Source organism: Nelumbo nucifera, chromosome 1 (assembly GCF_055504915.1).
Source record: "Nelumbo nucifera cultivar China Antique chromosome 1, China Antique-T2T, whole genome shotgun sequence".
Classification (NCBI taxonomy): domain Eukaryota; kingdom Viridiplantae; phylum Streptophyta; class Magnoliopsida; order Proteales; family Nelumbonaceae; genus Nelumbo; species Nelumbo nucifera.
This window is the reverse complement of record NC_142649.1, coordinates 85,434,670-85,455,535: the sequence shown is the minus strand read 5'-3', so window position 1 is coordinate 85,455,535 and position 20,866 is coordinate 85,434,670.

Below are 20,866 nucleotides of genomic sequence, written 5' to 3'. Positions count from 1 at the left end.
ATATATAAATATGTATTTATAAAATATTATATATTATTTATTATTTAAAATATAATATTTCATATATATTTTTATTTTTTATTATATATTTATATATTTTTATAATATATATTATAAAAATTAAAAAACAAAAACAAAAAACTGATGAACCGAACTGACGGTTAATTGACCGGCTTCAGTTTGGTTCGGTTCCAGTTACCGGTTTTCCAAAACTCAATAGTACTAGTTCGGTTCCAAAAAATGCCCCATGGTTTGGTTAACCGAAATGTGAGCACCCCTAACAGCAATTATAGCATTACTTCATCCACAAATCTTAATTATTAATAAAAAAAACTTGATTAGCAACCCATCAACAAAATAGCTATTAACGTTTTCCCTCTCACAGGATTCCTTTGAGTTTTCCCTCCCACAGGATTCCCTATGAGTTTTCCTCCATCTTTTTTCACGGGATGGTTTTCCCTCTTGCATTCTCACATGCGAGTCTTTGCCTTACAGCTTAGCCTTGGCTTGTGAGTTATTTATTCTTTCCTTTCGTGGTATTGTTGCCTAGTCGAAATGTATCTATAAAGGTTTAGGATGTTTACAGCCCTGCTTTATTGATAAGCAATATCACTAGTCTAGTTTCTTCTCATGTTATCTTGTACAGGCTATGGAAGATTATGAAGAGTGGAGATATGGAAGAGAAACAACTTGTCTTGCTTTTAGTGTAGATACTCTCTTTATTCCCATTGCATCTACCAATGTTTGTTATGATATATACTTCTTTGCAAACCATGGTTGATCATTGAAGACACTTCATTGTGCGGCTTGCAAACGAATTTCCAATGGGATATTTGACTTGAAGGCAGTCATGGAGCAATTTCTATTGGATTTGTCTTTAGCACCAATGGTTATGTGAATTACGTCGGAGATGATCATCATTCTAATTAAGAAATGCAACACCTCAATTCAGTTACTACAATGATCGATGATCAAAGGTGACATGAATGTTTTTCTAGTGTTCACATCTATGCCTCACAAGAGGGCACCCCACAACGTCCCATAGCACATCCCCGCCATGTATTGGGAACATCTCCAGATGATAGACCAGAACCGATGATGTCATCATCGGGAGATGTTCCCAATACACAGCGGGGATGTGTTGTGAGAAGTTGTGGGGTGCCCCCTTGTGGGATGCAGATGTGAACCCATTTTTCTATCATATGTATTAAATGGTGCTAAACATTTTTTCAAAGGTTTCAGGTTTGAGAGTGCTACTAATAGCATGACTGGCATTGAATCTATTTAGAGGGCTAACTTTTTTGGTCGGCAAATTGAGTGTTGTTACTACCTTTGGCGTCTTATTGTTTCATTATGCTTCATATATTGGGGCGGTTAATGGAGGAACAATTATTTTTGCTTGATTGCTTGACTGTCAATTACATTTTTTTGGACTCCACAAAGCCTCCTCGCCAAAATACTTTGTCCATCAGAAAAGCTCTTCTCCAAAGAAGGAACATGAACCTCCGCCGGTAGAGATATGATAGAAGGGAAACTTTGTAATTTGCAAACCTCACTCCCACCATAGTCGGTAATCGAAATTTCAGTGATTGTAGAAAGTGTGAAATGACTCATTAGTTACTATAAAAAGATTTGGATTGGAAATTAATAATCTCAACCAAATCCTCATTACTTTCCAAAATGTCTCGGGCCAACTAATTAATTTTGAGAAGTTTGGTATTTACTGCAGTAAAAACATTCACCCTGGCTTCAAAGAATGATCAGACGTCAACTTAACATGAAGCCTTTATCAAACAATACCAAACATCTGGGACTCCCTCTTTTCTGGTCCAGGAACAAACATGCGAATCTAACTTTTATTCTGGAAAATATTGGAGCAAATCTAAATAGATGGAGAGCCTCAGCAATAAGCCAAGCTAAACAAGTCCTAATCCAATCAGTCCTTCAGGCCATTCCCATCCATGCCATGCCACTTATCAAATTCCCTAAAAAGACTATAGATCTTATCGAAAAAACTTTTCGTTAGTTTTGGTGGAATGCCTCTGATCATAACTCCCACCCTTATCGTTGGTGTGCTTGGCATAAACCAACTCTCCCAAAAAAATGTAGGAGGATTAGGCTTTAAAAACCTAACTTTATTTAACAAAAGTCTACTAAAGAAAGTAGCCTAGAAATATATCAATGAACAACATAAACTCTGGGCTCAAATATGGAAATCTAAATATCTTAGGAACAAAAGCCTTTTTCCTTCTTCTATCCCTACTAGAGGCTCCATCTACTGGAAATCCATTAGCCTAGAAATCAGAGAATTAGCCTCTGAATGTGGGGCCCTGATTAACTTCAATTCAGTTTTTCCGCTCTCCCATCGACCCTGGATTCAGAATAACCAATCCTTCTCCTGGATTCCTCTCCCCTTAGCCCCTAATATCAAGCACATGAATATTTCCCACCTTCTTCAACAGGGTCACTGGAACTCTACCCTCATAAACTCTCTGTTCTCTCCAAGAGAAGCTCACTATATTCAGGCAACCCTTATTTTCACATATTCAAACCCAGTTTCCTGGATTTGGCTCCCTCACTCTTCGGGTCAATTTACAACAAAAAGAGATTATCAGGTCAAAATCTCTCTGCTTCAACCCAATCTCTCCAGAATTTCAATTCAGTCTTAAACACATTTGGATATTAGATACTGCTCCAAGATTCAAGCTTTTCTTATGGAGAATTGTCAATGGGTATATTCCAGTCAAAGAAAATCTCAGTCTTGAGGACAATTAAAAGAACTGTGTTTTCTGTGAATCTCACCAGGAATCAATTACACACCTTTTCCTGAACTGCTCCTACACCTAAGTAGTTCTTTTTGGCAATCCATGGAATATCAATTTTCTAAATAGATTTCAAAATTCTTGGGTAACAGGTATATACAATCAGTTTCAACATGTTCAGGACATTCCCTTAGCAAAGAAAAATTTAACTTGGGTGTCAATTGCTTTGTACTTTATTTGGTTAGCTAGGAATGAGAAATGTTTTAGAGGAACGCTTATACAACCTTTATATCTCTTGCAACACATAAACCAAATCTATAATTCCCCCCCCCAAGTGCAAGGTCCTGTTATTAATTCTATTGATAATACTGCATCAACTTCTAAGAATTACACTCTTATCATGGCACAGGACACAAAACTTATTGTTTTCGCTGATGCAGGGAAAATAGACAATACCTCTTACAGCTTTGGTTGCATAGTTTTGTCACCCAATTTAACTTGTGTAAACATTATAGATGGCCGAACTACAAATGTTTCTTCTGTAATACAAGCTAAAATGTTTGTCATTTTGTAGGTTATGGAAAACCTTTCTTCTTGTAGCTGTAACAAAGTTTATGTTATATCAGATGCCAAACAAGTAGTAGATGCTCTTCAGCGACAATCAGAAGTTCCCCAGACTTGCCTTTGGATTTTGAATAGGATTAGGGAGCTTTTGATTTAAAAACCTCTTGTCAAATTCTGTTTTGTATCTCGTAACTTTAATGTTCCTGCCCATAAAGTATCCCATCTTGCTAAAACTCATGATCTTGACTTTTTTGTTTATCCTTCTTACCCAGATGGGATACCCTGAGTAGAGAACTTTGTAAATATTTATCTGGTTTAATATTATGCATCACTTAAAAAAAAAAGAGGACATGGATATCGTTTGATATTGGGCCCACAAAAAAGCCCATATTGATCCATGTAATGACAATCTCCATGTGCCAAGCAATTTGAACATCAAGTGGCAAGCCCATACCAAATTTCATAATTCTCATAACTATGTTGGTGATAGGGCTGGATTAGTCTCTAATCTTGGCCTTTCCTATAGTGAACATGGATGTGGGCCCAAGCCCACCATCTGATTTTTTTTTTTTGACAAGGGTCTTTGGTGTGATTAATTTTATTTTCCTTTTTTACTCTTTCTTTGTGGTTGTTAATAGGTATTTCAGGTTTTGGCTGTACTTCATTGCTTTGAGAGTCTTTAGTGACTTTGTGGTCCCTGTGGAAGGATTATGACCTTTCGTTTGCTGGTGATTTCTTCATTGACACTAATTGTAGAAGCCTTACTTGATGATACTCCTAGTGTTCAGTTGTTATAGGTTATTTGTTATATCTTTGTGGTGGTGTCTAGTGGGAATTGGTTTGTTTTTGTCACTTTATAGGCTTGAATATTGGGTTTTTGTTCTTTGTGTCTATTTTCTTGTAATCTGAGCATTCTCAATGAACAACCTTTTGGCATAAAGAAAATTACTAGCAATCCACATCGGGATAATAATGTATATTAGTATATCTCTCCATTGCTCCTGTTGTGGTGATTTTGGTTACCATCTTGCAGTTATAATTAGTAAAATATCAATAGGGCACTATGCAACACATGAGCGTTGTCAAATACAAGAAGAGGATAAAAACTTTGATACATTTTTCATTTCAATCACCAATAAAAAATCTTTATTTGTCATACTTATTTTTTGTTTAATATGATGAGTATATAATATCATAGGCATGATTAACTTTTTATATAAACTAGTTAGGACCTGTGTGATGCACAAGATTTGTTCAAAGAACTTTATATAAAAGGAGTTATAGTGCATTCAAATTGGATCAAACCACTTTTAATCCAACTGAATTCTAATTTTTTTGGGTTACGTACATGTGATGCAAATGGCTTATTAAATGAAATTGTTGAAAGAACCCTATAACATTCTAAAGTTTTCCATGTTCAACCCAAAAATACCAACTTACTTTAAGGTGAATTTCTAAATAAATAAAATGAACTCAACTAATAATCTAGTGATCAATTCCTTTAAACCATTGAACAGGCTTAAGGCTTGGCATTAGGGAGGGGGTTGGGGGAGAGAGAGGGGGAGGGGGGGGGGGAGAAAGGAAATCTATATATACTAAAGTAATTGAGCTCATGTCAGATGGCCTTTTCTTTCTCTCTTACCCCAACGAAGATCTCTCAACCCCTCTTTGCTATAGCCTTTGCTCTCTCAAGAAGCCACCTCATCAATTTCATCTCCATCTCTCATTTCAACGTCTCAATGGTCCATCCCTCTTTCCTCTATGTTTTCCATTTGGATATCCCCTCCTAAAACTATTCCTAAAATCTCTCTATACCAAAATCTAATCTAATCTAGCCAAGTGGCACCACTATCCCCCACTTTCTCCTAAATTATATGTAATTCTTATTTATCTCCTAAATTTAGTAGAGAGTTTATCTCCTAAATTATCTATAATTTAGTAGAGAGTTTCTCTCATAAATTATCTCTAATTCTTATTTATCCTCTCCCCCACTTTTCATTTATATCTATCTAAAGAAAGTTTGTATTAAAAAATTATAGTTGCACCTAAAACAATGTTTTCCTATTTGTCCCTTGTTTTTCTAATACATCAACAAATGCATTAGTTGATCTCCTAACCCATTGTACTATTACAAACATATTCCTTGTCAGCCATCTAAATGTCTTTAGCTCATTTTTGTAGCCCCACATGACATCCTCCAGATTATTTAATCAGTCCACCATGGTCTTAGAGTCCCCTTCAACCAGAAGATGCTCCACACCCATTTCTTTGTAGTCCACCGAAAAGAAGAAAGGGTTGTATTTTCTTTTGATATTGAAGAGACCAAGCTTGTCTGCAAGGGGAAATGTGTGCTTAGAGTACTACTTAATTCAGGTTTCTAATGGCAATAGAGATAAAGGGGAAATGTGTGTTTTGTTGGGCATCAAAAAGTAGCTAGGAATCTATTTTTCCCAAATGATTTATGCATAAAAAATAATTTTGTTTTGAAAATATAATAGATAACGGATGTTAACATTTGTTGGGTTGTTGGCAAGGTTAAAAGTATTGTCAAATAGGTAGGGATAGGTGGTATCATTTAATTGGGTTAGTAGAGAGGAGAGTAGGAAATCCAAACTAGTGGGGGATAGGAACAAATTGGAGTAAGGATTGACTTTAGGAAAAATGAAACGAAAAAGGAAGAGAACGAATGATGAGGTGGCAACTCCATAGACTAGAAAAGGGAATAATGGAGATTCTTTAGGGGTAATGGAGCAAGGAGAGGCATTTGACGTGGTCATCCTTGTTTTAATATATACTATTAGATTAATAGATTAGCTATACAAGTTATATATATATATATATTATAGATGTTAGTTTTGTAAGATTTTTTATAGTCTATAAATCATCCATATGTAACTAATCATGAATATAAAATATATGTCCATAATGTAAATTTTTTATATATGCTAGTTACTTTTTATATTAGTGGAATTAAATTTATTTAATTATTTAATAAGAAAATTCTCATTTACCATATTTATTTTTTTCTTTAATATGATCAATATATAATATCATAGGCAAGATTAATTTTTTATGTAAGTTATGTAAGTATTTTTATGCAAGTTTTTACATAATTTTTGACAATTTTACTACAAATTTTGCAAGTTAATATCATATTTTTTTATAGTTACATTTCTATTGGAAAAAATGTTTTTTTTTTGTTTAATATGATAAATATATAATATCATAGGCATGGTTAATTTTTATGTAAGTTTTGTATTTTTTTTACACAATTTGTAAGTTCTAAGGATGATTGGTATAGTATGCATTAGAAGTATAATGTATGTATTAGTGTTGCTCGTTAAAAAAGAAAAGAAAAAAATGTATGTCTTGGTATAGAATGTACTTAGAATATAATGTATGTATTGACAAAATATTATTAAAAACACGATGTATGTATTGGCATAGCATGTATGGATTATCTTTTTTTTTTATTTTAATATATCATTTTTTATCTTAGTGACAAATTTATGTGCCTTTCCAACATGACATTCCTCACTAAACATATCACATATCGTTATAATCTAGTGAGCCTAAGGACTAATGCCCTATGTTTTTTTTTTTTTTGGTTGGATTCTACACCAGTGACCACATATATTCATGAATATTTTGTTGACCCTATGTATTTTGATTATAACAAATATATTGAAAGTATTAATGATGGATTTGAGTGTGCATTATCTTCTTAAACATATCACATATCGTTAATAATCTAGTGAGCCTAAGGACTAATGCCCTGTGTTTTTTTTTTGGTTGGATTCTAAACCAGTGACCACATATATTCACGAATATTTTGTTGATCCTATGTATTTTGATTATAACAAATATATTGAAAGTATTAATGATGGATTTGAGTGTGTGTTATCTTCAATAAGCTTCTCTATGCTTAATTAGTATAAAAAACTAGAATACTATGAATCATTAAGTTGAAGTTTTGTTGAGTATCTACCTAAGCTTTAATGTGAATCTACACCATCAACATACTCTCTCCATCTAAGGAACCTCTATGGAATCAAACATTAGGGTTGTTCAAGAACTTAAAGGCTTTGGAGATGCTAAAGACTATTCTAATACAACAACTCATCAAGGAGTCAAGATTTATGTATTAAGGTGTCTTTATTTGTTTTTTATATTTTATAGAATATTCATGTAAATAAATTGTATGATGCACCTCATAGATACTCAACAAGAGCAAATTCAGGCACCCTTAGAAACCATAATTCTATTGGGCCTGGTCCCTTGGCTTTTCTAAGCTTGGAAATGTTATTAAAGTCAGGAAAACACTTAAATGAAAGCCAATTGGAGTGTTTCCAAACCTCTAGGAAAAATATGCCAAGGTTTATAAGTGTTAGGGTTGTTTGTAAAGCTAATAGGACTGATTGTGAGAAGTAGTTGACTATCTAGATTAATGTGTTGACTAACTATAATAGCCGAGGCATACATAGCCAAAATTGTGAGAAATAGTCGACTACTCCAGTTTCACGTTTCAACTAATTGTGATAGTTGAGGCATGCATAGCTAGGACTGTGAGAAGTAGTCGACTACTCTAGTTTATGTGTCAATTAATTATGACAATTGAGACATGCAAATTACCTAGTTTGAGAAGATGTATTGACTACTTAGAGTGACTGAACTCACAAGCTTACCAATTGATTTATAAGGAGGAACCAATCAACTGAAGGAGAAAAAGAGATTCCTACAATCATGTTGTAGTCGACAATCAGAATAGTACAACCATCTATCATAAAGAAATTTGACCATTTGAAGGCTCCAATTCCTATTAAATCTAGAAAGCCTCATACTAAATTAAAGAAAATTTAAATAATTTCCTAAAGAGATAAAATCCCTCAAATGACTAAAAAATGGTCACTTGCTCTTAAATCCTCTATAAATAGAGGTTCTTAATTTGATTAAAAAACAAGAGAAGCAAGATCAAATTTTGAATCAAGTTAATTATGTGCATATCTTATACATATTGTATATAGTTGTTTTTTAGAGAGAGTAATCTAGATCTAAAGTCTTTTGGAGGAGATCCTTGAGCTTAATCTAGTTTAAAGGTAAACTATGTTGAGAAGCCTTTGAGCTTGTTCTCATGCATATATTAGGATCCTTCCCTCTAAGCTGAGCATTTGTGAAACTCTAGCAACTAAGTTAATTTGTGTGTAATTGGTTATATCTACCTATCAAGAGGCTACTCTTACATTATAAACTTGCTCTTGTGCTTAATTATTAGTGGAAGATTTTTGAGCATATAGATTAAAGTTTTGTTAGCATTCCTATTAAGCCTAATTACAAGGTCTTGTAAGCACCCAAAAGTCATGTTGGTTTGGTCTTATTGGCACCCTGTGAATCCAACTAGGAAAGATATTGTAGGAACTCATAAAGTTATACTAGTTGTAAAAGCTTGGTTGGTGCCTAGGAAGTCTAATTAGTTAATGGAAATCCTTAGTGGTGGTTTTAAGATAGAGGACATAGGCAATGTTACCTAAACCTCTATAAAAATGTCCACGTGCCTCTTATGTTTTTATTTATTTTATTTTCATGTTTGCAGTTTATTTTATTTGTGCTAACTTACTTAACATTGTAATACTTTAAACCTTTAAGATATTGTAGATCTACTCTTTATTTTCTTTATTTTCTTTTTATATCTACAAAATACAAGAAAGGATAGTGCAATTTGATATATAACTTTACTAACTTCATTAATTGCACTAACATTACTAACTGCCTTTATTTTAGTTGCTATTGCTATTTACTTATATTGTCAATTTACATCCCAACAACATTTACATTTTTGCAGTTAGTTTTGTTTATTCTAATAGTTTGTCTATATTGTCCATATTTCAACTATCTTGTAGTAGGTCCTTTTCTTTGCTACTTGTTTGTGACTGGTCCTCTCTCTCTAGTTACAAAGGCACACACCATGATACCACCAAATGTAGCTACCATTTACTATTGTGTTGATTTACATTTCAACTACTACTTTATTTTATACAGTTACTTACATTTAATGATCTTTCTGTTTATTAACTATAGAACCACTAACATAATAATGGGCTATAGTTCTTAACTAGTTAAATCATTTATCTGTTGTTATCCTTTTATTAGCAGTCTTATCATTATTATTATGCTTAATTGTTAACCGCTAACCCCTACATCTCTTACTACAATTTTGTTTACTTGTTTTGTAGCTACAAGTTTCTTAGTTCAGTAACTTGTTTATTTTAAGTGTATTATTTTGAATAACTACTGAACGTAACTGATTAATCCTTTAATTTTCCACTGCATATTATTTATGGTAAGGCTTAGATTCAATTTGAGGGGAAGGATCAAGAGCTCGATGTTAAGAGATAAGAATTCAAATTGAATTTATAGATAATCAGAGTTTTTAAAGCTCTATCCAATTAACCCCCTTATTGGGTAAATCCATCAATCCCAACAAGTGGTATTAGAGTAGGCCACTTATCTACAAGCCTAACAACATGGTGAACAAATGGCCACCTAAACCACAGTCTCCTACTCTATGGGATGCACCATCTATAGGCATTCATTCTTTAATGGAGTTGATTATAGTTTTTGGAAAGAAATGATGGGATTTATCTCGTTTCCTTGGAATATGATATTTGGAAGATCATAGAGATTGGATAATATATACCTACTAGAAAGGTAGGGGAAACATATGTGGAAAAAGATTCCTTAGAGTGGACTGAGGATGACAAGAAGGTTTCTCTCAATGCTAGGGCCATGAACTATCTATATCGTGCTATAAATAAGAATGCGTTCAATAAGATCTCAACTTGTGAGACAACCTAACAGATATAGAGAACCTTAGTACTTACCTATTGGAGAACTAGTTTAGTAAAAGAGTATAAAATTGGTATTCTGTGCATTCTTATGATTTGTTTAAAATGAAACCTCAAGAAAGCATTAATGATATGTTCACTAGGTTCATAGACTTGGTGAAAAGACTCAAATCCCTTGGAAAATCCTACCTAATGGAAGAGAAAATGAGAAAAATATTGAGATCACTTTCCAAAGAGTGGGAAATTAAAGTTACATCTATCAAAGAATCAAAAAGTTTAAGCTTAATGACAATAGATGAGTTGATGAGGTCTATTTTCACCTATGAGATGAGACAAAAGGAGAAAGAGGAATAAGAGAGCTACAAGATCAAGGATATTTTCTTCAAGACAACTGCAACAGAAGAAAGAGAAGTTGATGAATGCAATGAAAATGATGAAGACATAGCATTACTCTCAAGAAGATTCCTAAGATTCTTGAGAAGGCAAGAAATTCACTGCATCAAGACCTGCAAAAAAATACTACTTTCTTGGAATGCAAGAAGGAATGACACTTTAGACAAGACTACCTTAACCTTAAGAAGAAATCTAGAGGTAAGAAGAATAAGGCATTGAAATCCACTTGGGATGAATCCATCTCAAGTAAAGAGGAATCAAAAGAAAAAGTAGGCCAATGTATGCTTCATTGTCAAGGATGGAGAGGTAAGTCCTAACTCCCCATCTCTAGATTCAATTTTTAATGAGAATGATCTGATTGATGCTTTTTAAGAATGAATAGGGATAAATAAAAGGATTATAATAAAAAATAGGGAGCTTACAAAAGGTATAAAAGACTTAGAAATTAAGTTTGATGATTTAAAGGGAAACAAATAAAAAACTTAGTTTGTCAAAAATATGTCGAAATTGATGAATTAAGATATGAGAATGAAAATTTAAAGTCTTCCCTTCAAATAATATCAAAATAGAATTCAATCATTAAGAATATAAAATGATAAACTCCTTAGAAAGTCAAACTCGTCTTCTAATATTACAAACAAATCAAATTCCAATCAAGGAAGACAAGGAAGTCAATTTAGAAAGACCATAGGATATCATCTAATCAACATGTTAAACCAATTAATGGGACTGAAAATTCTAGGGGTCCTCTTATAAATGTTAATAGGTTTTCCAAATTCCCAAAAAAGTTTAAGCTATTTTGATGGAAGACAGAGGCTGAAGCATGATAGGAGAAGTTACTCTTATCATCAATATAATAAGGTTCACTAAAGTAAGTTTATAAAAGCTTCAACCTTATACAGAACAAAGCCTGCATATTATTATTAATTACTACAAATTGCGTCATATTACTTATCATTGCCATTTAAGGAAAGTCCCTGAATACCCAATAGTAAAGTGGGGTTAAGGCATAAACCCAAACTATTCAAATTAGTAGACCTTACGAATCATCATCACATGCACTTAAAGTATCAACCAAAGTTCATGATGATGAGCAATAGAGGAAAGTAGTCTACTAGTATGAATTATTAGTCGACTATGACCCAAGTAACTGTTTGTTCAAGGATTTTAGTCGATCGATAACTAAGAAGTCAACTAACAACCTTGTAAGTGTTTACCACTTTAAATATACTAGTAAAAGTATATATGTGTGTTGCACGTGGCAATATCAAATGATGATGATGATAATAGTCAGTAACCAAATGACCTTACTAGTTGAACCATTAACCCATTTAACCAGGAAAATAAACTATAATTAAGACATTAATTAATTTTTTTCTTTGTATTTTAGCCACTTCTACATTTACTGACAATAATTCATATTTATCAAACATATTTTTGTTTAATATGAAGAATATATAATATTAATGCATGTTCAAAATTTTCTATAAAATTTATAAAAAATTCTATATTTTTATTTTTTATTATTTAATTTATAAGATAATAAAAAAATACTTATTTACCAAGAGGAAATGCAATTCCATAATATTGTTTGAATATTGGTTTTTAATATTGTGGTCAAATCAATTATATATATATATATATATATATATATATATCATTTATATATAATATATATGTTATTTATATTGCATTTTTGTAAACTTCTTATATGATGAAAATAGTTGAAAAAATACTTATATTTTTTGTTTTTCTTTGTTTCAATTATTATATTTTCTTTTCCTTTTAATGATTTATTATTTTTTAAATTAAATCGGGTCATATCAGATTTGGGTATCCAACATATTTATCGAACTTAAATTTGAATCAATATTTATGAGATCTGATAAGATCTTCTGATCAAATTGAATTCAAATATACCCTAATTCAAATTTGATCCGATCAATCGCCCTCAACAAGAAACAATTTCTTGAAATAAAGAAAATAATCTACGCAAATCTTGGTAGAACAACTTCTGCCCATTTGCGCAGGTTCAGATCTGATTTTCTTGGTTCAAGATTCAAACCTGTGGCTCTGATACCACTGAAAGAATGTAGGATTCATCGTATGGACGCCAAAAATGTTGCGGAATGGGTGGGCGAATTTCAAAAATTTCCTACATTCTTTCAACTGGGAATCATATTCCCTAAATTTAGAATACAATATTCAAGGATCTTACTTGAACCATAACCGAACCAGATCTGAACCAAAAGACAAGGGAGGAATTATACCTGATCCAGAGAAGTAGTATCTCCCAAAGTTGGTGTTCACGCCCAAAGAAGACACCAAGAACCGCTCCTGCTGAAGATGACACAGCAATCTGTAGAATGGTACCAACAGAGTGCGTCCTACACACTGAATCCTTCACAAGAATCCTCTGGAAACACTGAGCACCAAATCTTTTCAGTTCCTTCTGCAAAAATGATATCAAGAACTGATTTCTTGATTTCTTTTCTCAAAGATCGAATCTTTTCAGAGAATGGCGGCAGCTGGAGGAGAACTCCTGAGATGAAAATGGCGAATGCTACTTCTCTTCTCTCTGGAGTGTATGAGATCCTATCTCAATTCGCAGGAAGATTTTCTTGCTCAAAACCCTAGGTTCGAATTCTGTTAATTCTCTTAGGATTTCTCCTCTTTGTTCTTGATTAAGAAATTTCCTAATCCTATTAGGAGTTATCCCAATCCAAATCAGCATCTGGATAGGGGATGATCTTAATCCTATCTGTAGATTAGGTTAGGTTACTCCTGATCTTATCAAGAGATTACCATATTCAAATCTGATTCGAATTTGGTCTCCAGGAGTGGATTAGGTTAAAGGCCCAATCCTTTTGCTAACCTTAATCTCAGATCCGCCCCATAAGTGGGTGATCATATCAGCCCAGTTCGAAATGGGCTTTTGGCCCATTAAGTAATCAGTGCTCAATTGGTTTCCAATCTACTGCCCAGTTGGGCTTCTTTGTATGGCGTGGGACCCAAGTATTGATCTACACACCAGCCACATGGGTTCGGCCCAGCCTTTATTACAAGGCCTAGCCGAATTCACTGAGAAGCTCAGTGAACCCCTGAGCCCATCACATGGACCCTATGGGCCCAACACTTACACTAAGTGGTCCCTGGGCCAAGCCATCTTATAAAAACCTAGGGACTGTGGGCAGGTGCAAGATTAGCCCATCAGGTATTATCCTAAATGGCCTTACACTTAACCTCTCAGCCCATAATGATCAAGCACTGCCCAACAAGAGAGGACCTCTCCCTCGGTTGCAAGGAACAATGTTGCACTCTCTTCTCTCATGGATCCCGGGATTTAAAACCATTTGCAAACAACTTGAAAATGAAAATACCTATATATCATATTGATGAGACTGAAAAGAATCCTATTTTTGTCCCCTAATCTTCATCTTTTTACATTACTTTAGCACTTATATGAACTCATTACTCTTGTATTTTGATTCAAGGCAATAAATAGGGCAATTGGAAGAAAATAGGGCAAATCAAGTGATTTTGCACAGTTTCAGCGACAGTCAGTAGTCTGGGCCTAACTCTCAATTCCAGACTCCGAATTGGACAATTCAAGGAGCATTAAAAAGATGAAAGGAAGGCCCATAACTTGTATGCTTTGGGTTTTAACAGATTCGGCCCGCATCGATTACTAAAATGAGCCCGAAGTCGGAAAAAGTTCGTAGCCAGGCCCATTTCACAACTTAAGCCCAACTCGCAGAAGTACCTTGAAGCAACCCAAGTTTTAAAGCAGCCCAAGTCGAATTCAAGAGTCAAGAGTCCAAATCTCGAATGTAATCTCCAAAGAGAGAGTCTTATCAGATCTAAAGTCTTGAATGTAATCCTAGAGAGATAAGAAGATTGAGATTAGATCATTAGATAAGAGATAGGATAGGATTAGTTCAAAGAAGATCAAGACTCCCTAAAGATAAGATGATCTCCTAGAAAGAGTTGGAAAACAACCCTCTCATTTGGCTATATAAAGAGGGGGGCGAACCAGCTCTAGCATCACTCACTCCAATATCCAAGAGATCACCAAGCAAACTCAAGAAACTCAAGAGAGCAGTTCGACCATGAAGAAGTAGAGCATGGAGGTTTCGCAGATCATGAGCAGTTAAGCTTCTTTTTCTGGTTCAAGGGGGGGAGGTTCGATTGTGTCATTGTGAGGTTCTGTAGTTAATTTATTTTCTTGCTTTTTAATTCAAGTATTCATTGATTCTTGAGCATATTTTTTATTGGATGTTAATGTTAATTAGTCTGACAAACTGAATTAATGTTGATTTTCCTACTGCTATCCATGATTTCGGTGATTCGTAATTGTCACAAATAGTGGTACAAGTAGCAATTAGGTTAATATCTTTCTGGGTCAATTGTTCATGACAGCCTTTGACCAATGTATTGACATGGTTTAACCTAAAAGGAATCGATGGAACAAGATTCAATAATTGCAGCTATCTCAATTATTGTTGTTTTGGTTTAACTGTTTTCACAAATCTTAATGCTATCACCGGTTAATATGGAATGCTATCATACCCAGTTGAGGGGTGATAAGTGTTGATCGAATGCTGGGTTTGGTCAACTGAATTAGGAAAACACAAGGTTTATTATGGCTATCCTAATAAATCTAAGGTTAAATGCTTGAATTGCAAGATTGCTGAATTTTACCTAGGATCGATGGCCAATTGATTCAACCCGAACCCTTGAACCAGAATTTGGTAAGACTGATTTCTTTTTGATTGTTGAGTTTGCTATTGCTTTCTTGTTCTTTTAATTTTAGTTATTTTATTTTATTGTTGAGATTACTGATTTGCTCCCTGTGGGATTCGACCTAGTATCACTTTTACTGCAAATATTTTATTGTGGGACTAGTATTAATTTTGAGGGCTTCGACAAACCCATCACATATATATAAATTTTGCAAAACAAAATTCCAATGATTGAAATCAACTGCCGGTAGTTTGGTTTCCATCAGAGAGAGTGCATTCCCAATATGGGGAGGGGGTCGAACTTCATGGTCACCTCGCGCTACCCCAATACCGAAGTCCGTGGGGAACTTCATGGCCAAGTAGTAGGTGGACACCACAGCCCGTAAAGCATGGGTAATCGGCCGACCTACTATGGCGTTATATGGGGAGGGGGTCGCGACCACCAAGAATTCATGGCTGAGCCTTACAATGTTAGGCCAGGTACCGACTACCACAGGTACTGTCACTCTTCCTAGGGGCCAAACTTCCTCTCCGCTGAAGCCGACCAGGGGAGTGTTTGCGGGCCTTAGGTCGCTCTCCTGAAGCTGGAGTTTGTCGAAAGCCGCTTTGAAGAGAATGTCCGCCGAACTACCTAAATCAATGAGGACTCGCTTGACTTCAAAGTCATTGACCCTCATCTTTATGACTAGCGCGTCGTCATGAGGGTAGTGGACCCCGCGCGTATCGTCCTTTGTGAAGAAGATGGGATCTTCTGTTCTTGGCCGTTTTGGAGGGTTATGTTCTTCCCTGCTGGATTCACGAGCTGACGTGCGAGCTGCTGCTGAAGTGCAACCCGCGACAATCGATCCTCCGACTATGACGTGGATGATCCCCCGAACTGGTCTCTCTTCGGGGGTCTACTTCTGTGGTTGCTCCGCTTGTCGGCTGGATTCGGGAGCGTCTCTGCCTTGCTCCCCCTGTCGGCCTGCTTTACTATTATTATTACCATTATTATTTTGTACAAAATTTCGTAAATATCCACGACGGATGAGCTTTTCTATCTCATCGCGGAGGTTTTTACAACCCTCGGTACTATGACCGTGATCTTTATGAAAACTACAATACAAATTCTTATTCCGGGTGCTAGGGTCTGCCTTCAGCCGAGGTGGCCACTTCACATACGGGGCGTCCTTGATCGCCATGAGGATCTCGGCCCGTTTGGTGTCGAGGGGTGTGTAGTTCCTTTCTACTACTGGGGCTCGGGTGGGCTGGACCGACCTTGCCCCCTGAGCTACATCCTTCTTCTTCTTGTTGTCGCTTTGGGACAAGGGCTCCGACTCTCTCTTTCTTTTTTCTGGGGCCTGCTCGCCCCTCTGGTTGATCTCTTCCTCTGTCCCAATGAACCGGTCCACGAGCTTAAGGAACTCGGTCACGGTTTTGGGTTGGTTGACAACCAAGTGCCACTTGAACTCCTTATGAGTGATACCTTGCTTGGCTGCTGTGAGGCGAACTGTAGGGTCCAGGTCGGGTATCTGCAAACAAGCGTCATTGAACCGCTTGATGTAGCTCCGGATGGATTCCCCTTCTTTCTACACTATGCTGAGGAGGCTCTCTTGGGTTCACGAGCACCTCTTGCTGGTGACGAAATGAGAGACGAAGACCTACACGAACTGTGCCCAGCTTCTTATCGACCCTGGTGTGAGGTTCCGGTACCAGGTGTGGGCGACTCCCTTGAAGGTGGTGGAGAAGGCCACACACATGCAGGACTCGCTGGCTCTGGCCGGATGCATCTGTGACTGGAAGGTGTCCACATGGTAGTCTGGATCGAAAGACCCATCATACTTATCTAGAGGAGGGAGCTTGAAGTCCCTTGACATGGGAACAACAAGGAGTTCGGAAGAAAGCGGGGAAGAAACTGAGAGGAGGGGGGTAGCTCTTACTTCGCCGGAGCATACCTCCTCCTTCCTTCTGAGCTTGGGAGAGGCTTTGGACGCGATGCGGCGGGATCACCGGCATCTTCGTTGCTGTTGCTTTGCTGGTTCGGCGTTGGCGCTTGGCGCTTCAGTGTCTCCGAGCTCGATGGGCTCGGATTGTCGGTGATGACTTTGGACTGAAGGGCCCTGTCTGGGATCCATGGCCAAGACCTCGAACGGATTCTCTGTGAGCGGGAGCTCGAACTGTGAGGGTTGTGGCAACGCGGGCCTAGTTGGCTGGGAGGCCCCAGTCCTGCCCATAGGCCGGGAGGCAGGGGCTGTTGGGCTTTCCTTCCTGCTGCGGGAAGAGGCTTGGCTCCTGGCAGGATCTTGAACCTGGGACACCTCTCCCCTGCGAGATCGCTCACCTCGGCGAGACGACTTGGCCTGCTTTGTGACTGGGTGCCGGGGAGGGAGCAACTGCTGGACCTGAGATAGTGAGGGAAATTGCTGCTGGTACTGGTACTGGGAGACCTGGTGCAACACTTGTTGCTGGTAAAGCTGGAACTGCTGAAATTGTTGCATTTGATCCTGCATGGCCCGCATGCACTGCACCAAGTCCTCCAGTTGATTCGGGTTGGTCGCTATGGGCGCGACCGAGGGTTCAGCGAAGGTTGCTCCGGCTGTAGTAGGGAGTGGAGCAACAACGGGTGCCCTTGCAAGAGGCACATTTAGACTAGGAACTCCGTCCGCTGAGAGAGGGACGGTAAACTGTCCAATGCAGACAATAGGAAGCTGGGGCTGCTCCCCACTAGCGTTCTGTCTGTTGCCATGTCCAACATTGTTGGAAGAAGCCATGAAGAATGCTAAGTTTTTGGAAGAGAAGTGCTGTAAAAGTTTGGAGGAAAGGCTTTTAGAAGCGTTTACCATAGACGACGCCAAATGATGCGGCACGATCCGGACACTCCTAGTTGACTGTTGACTGGCTCCTTGTTGGCAACGGACGACACCTGAGAAGATGGAAAGAAGAATTCCCGGGGATTTACCCGGTGGGAATACTCCGAAGCTTAAGTCAGAACGTTGGGGAAGGAGAAGAAAGAGAGTGCAAAAGCTAAGAGTATAGGTCGCGCTTTATCAATGTGCTCGAGAGATTAGCTCGCGAGCAAGCAAAGACTCAAGTTGAGTATATGAGTAAGGAAGTATTCAAAAGTCTGAGAGAGACTTTCTCTTTTGCCTCAAGGGCTTTTATAGGGGAATTACTGTCAAATCGAGTGTAAACGCCACTGGGCCCCTGCCGCAGCCGTTACCTGCCAGGGCTGCGCAGGCGATCATTGCAACGTACCTCTCGCTCGGATGAGTGACATGTCTTAAAGGGGCAGGCACGCTTCCACCTGTTGAGAGACATGGGTGCAGACTGTCGAAAGGATAGGGGACTGCGCCGTCAGTTAAGAGACGTGAAGCAGACTGATCGGTACATCTTGTCAAGTAGAAGCTTCCTGAGAAACGTCCGCGCCGCTTACTCGCGAGCTACTTTGTAGCGAGCTTGGGAATACTTCGGGGTTACCCTTAGGTTGTTCTCTGGGTGACTTATCCGCTCGGGAACTGGAGTGAGCTGGTTTCCCTAGTACGCGAGCTGCTTTATGGGCTCGTTACTTAGTCGCGATTAGGCTACGATGCTGAGTTGTTGCCCATGCTGAGTCAGGCCCACGTGTCATCATTTCATAGGTCGGGTCAAATCATCCTCCATCATATATATATATAATTAGATTTTATTGTAAAAAATAAAAATTAATTTTAAACAATTAAAATATTAAAAATTTGGTATATGTAGAAAAAAATAACAACAAATAATTAGAAATTATTAAAAAAAGTGGTATACATACATGCATATATATATATATATATATATATATATATATATTAAATAGTATATATACGATAAGTTAGATATGTATACATATGATAGAAAAACATATAATAAAAAATTATTATTATGAAAAATACTATTAAAAAAATAAAAAATCATATATTATTTAGTATACATATGTTAGATATGTAGTATATATATGATATGTAATATATGTATACATATCAAAAAATAAAAAATCATACAAAGTTATTATTATGAAATATACTATAATATAAATATATAAATGAAAAACATATAATAGAAAAACAAATAAAATACTAAAAATCATTAAAAAATTGGTAATTAATATGATATATTATAGCAATATAAATTTATATATATTATATTATAAATACAAATAATATATATATACATTATAAAAATAACAGAAAATAATAAAAAAATAAAAAATAAAAATTAATAATAATAATTTATTACTAATTAATAATAACAATAATAATAAATTTTTAATGAATTACAAAAAATTATTAATGACTTATTAATTGTATAAATTAGCAATAGTTATTAATCATTATACTAATTTTTAATATTATTTTTTATTGAATTACATAAAAACAAAAAATTCTCAAATATAGGGTTAAAATGGACATTTGACAATTTTCAGAATTCAGACTTCATAATTCAGAGTTCAGAATAACATTCTTTGCATTTAGAGTTCAGAGCAAACGAATAGGCCCTACCTTCAAGTAAGAAATTCGATGCTTGAAAGCCTAAAATAAGAGAGTTATATCAGTGTTAGACATGATTTTCAAAACTGGACCAAACCGGATGATTGGACTGAAAAAATCGGAAACCGGTTAGGTGACAGGTTCCGTTTTCCCCCAAAATCGAATATTTACAAAAAAAAATGTTGATTTAGTCAGCAAACCACTGACCCAGGCGATTGAACTGTTTGAACCATTAAACGGTTTTGATCGCTTTTTTTTTATTTTTTTATTTTTTTGTCAGAACGGAACGAGGGTGAAGAACACCTCAGGATCAAACGAGGATGACCATTTACATAAAAACAGATGACCTCCACAGTTTAGGTAATTAGAGAAAAAGAGAAATCAATGCGTCAATGAAGCTTATTGTGCTTGCCACTTTAACCGATGAATGTAGAATGTAGTTGTACTAGTTGTTGCAGCAGCAACACCCTAGTCCCTAGGCTGTAAACAAGTCAAGGAGAACGATCACCTAAAAAGAGGTAGTTCTTCGAGGAGGGGATGATGATGATTGCAATGAAAATTATAAGAGAATAAAAATAATAAATGGAAATATGTTATGGTATTTTTTTTCTTTATTGATGATTTTCATTAATTCCTCTGTATTTCCAAACATAGTTAAGTGATTTGAAGAATCTTCAAGCCACCCTGCTTCTTGGTTCTTGCTCAGCAGCATGCATGCACGAGGCCATGAATGAGCAATTAATACAAGTTATACGGTTATATCTTCTTTTTTATAATCATGAAATGAATGTTTTGATTGGTATATGATGGAGGATGATTTGACCCGACCTACTGAGATGATGACACGTGGACTTAACTCAGCACGAGCAATAGCTCAGCAGCCTGGCTTGACCGCGACCAAGCAACGAGTATGTAGAACAGCTCGCCCAGATCCCCCGAGCTGCTGAGAAGGGAATAATCCAAGATTATTTCAGCTTGCGAGCTAGGGAAACCAGCTCGCTCCAGCACCTGGGCAGAAGAACTACCCCAAAGACCAACCTTGATGAGGGTCACCTCGAAGCACCCCTAAGAGC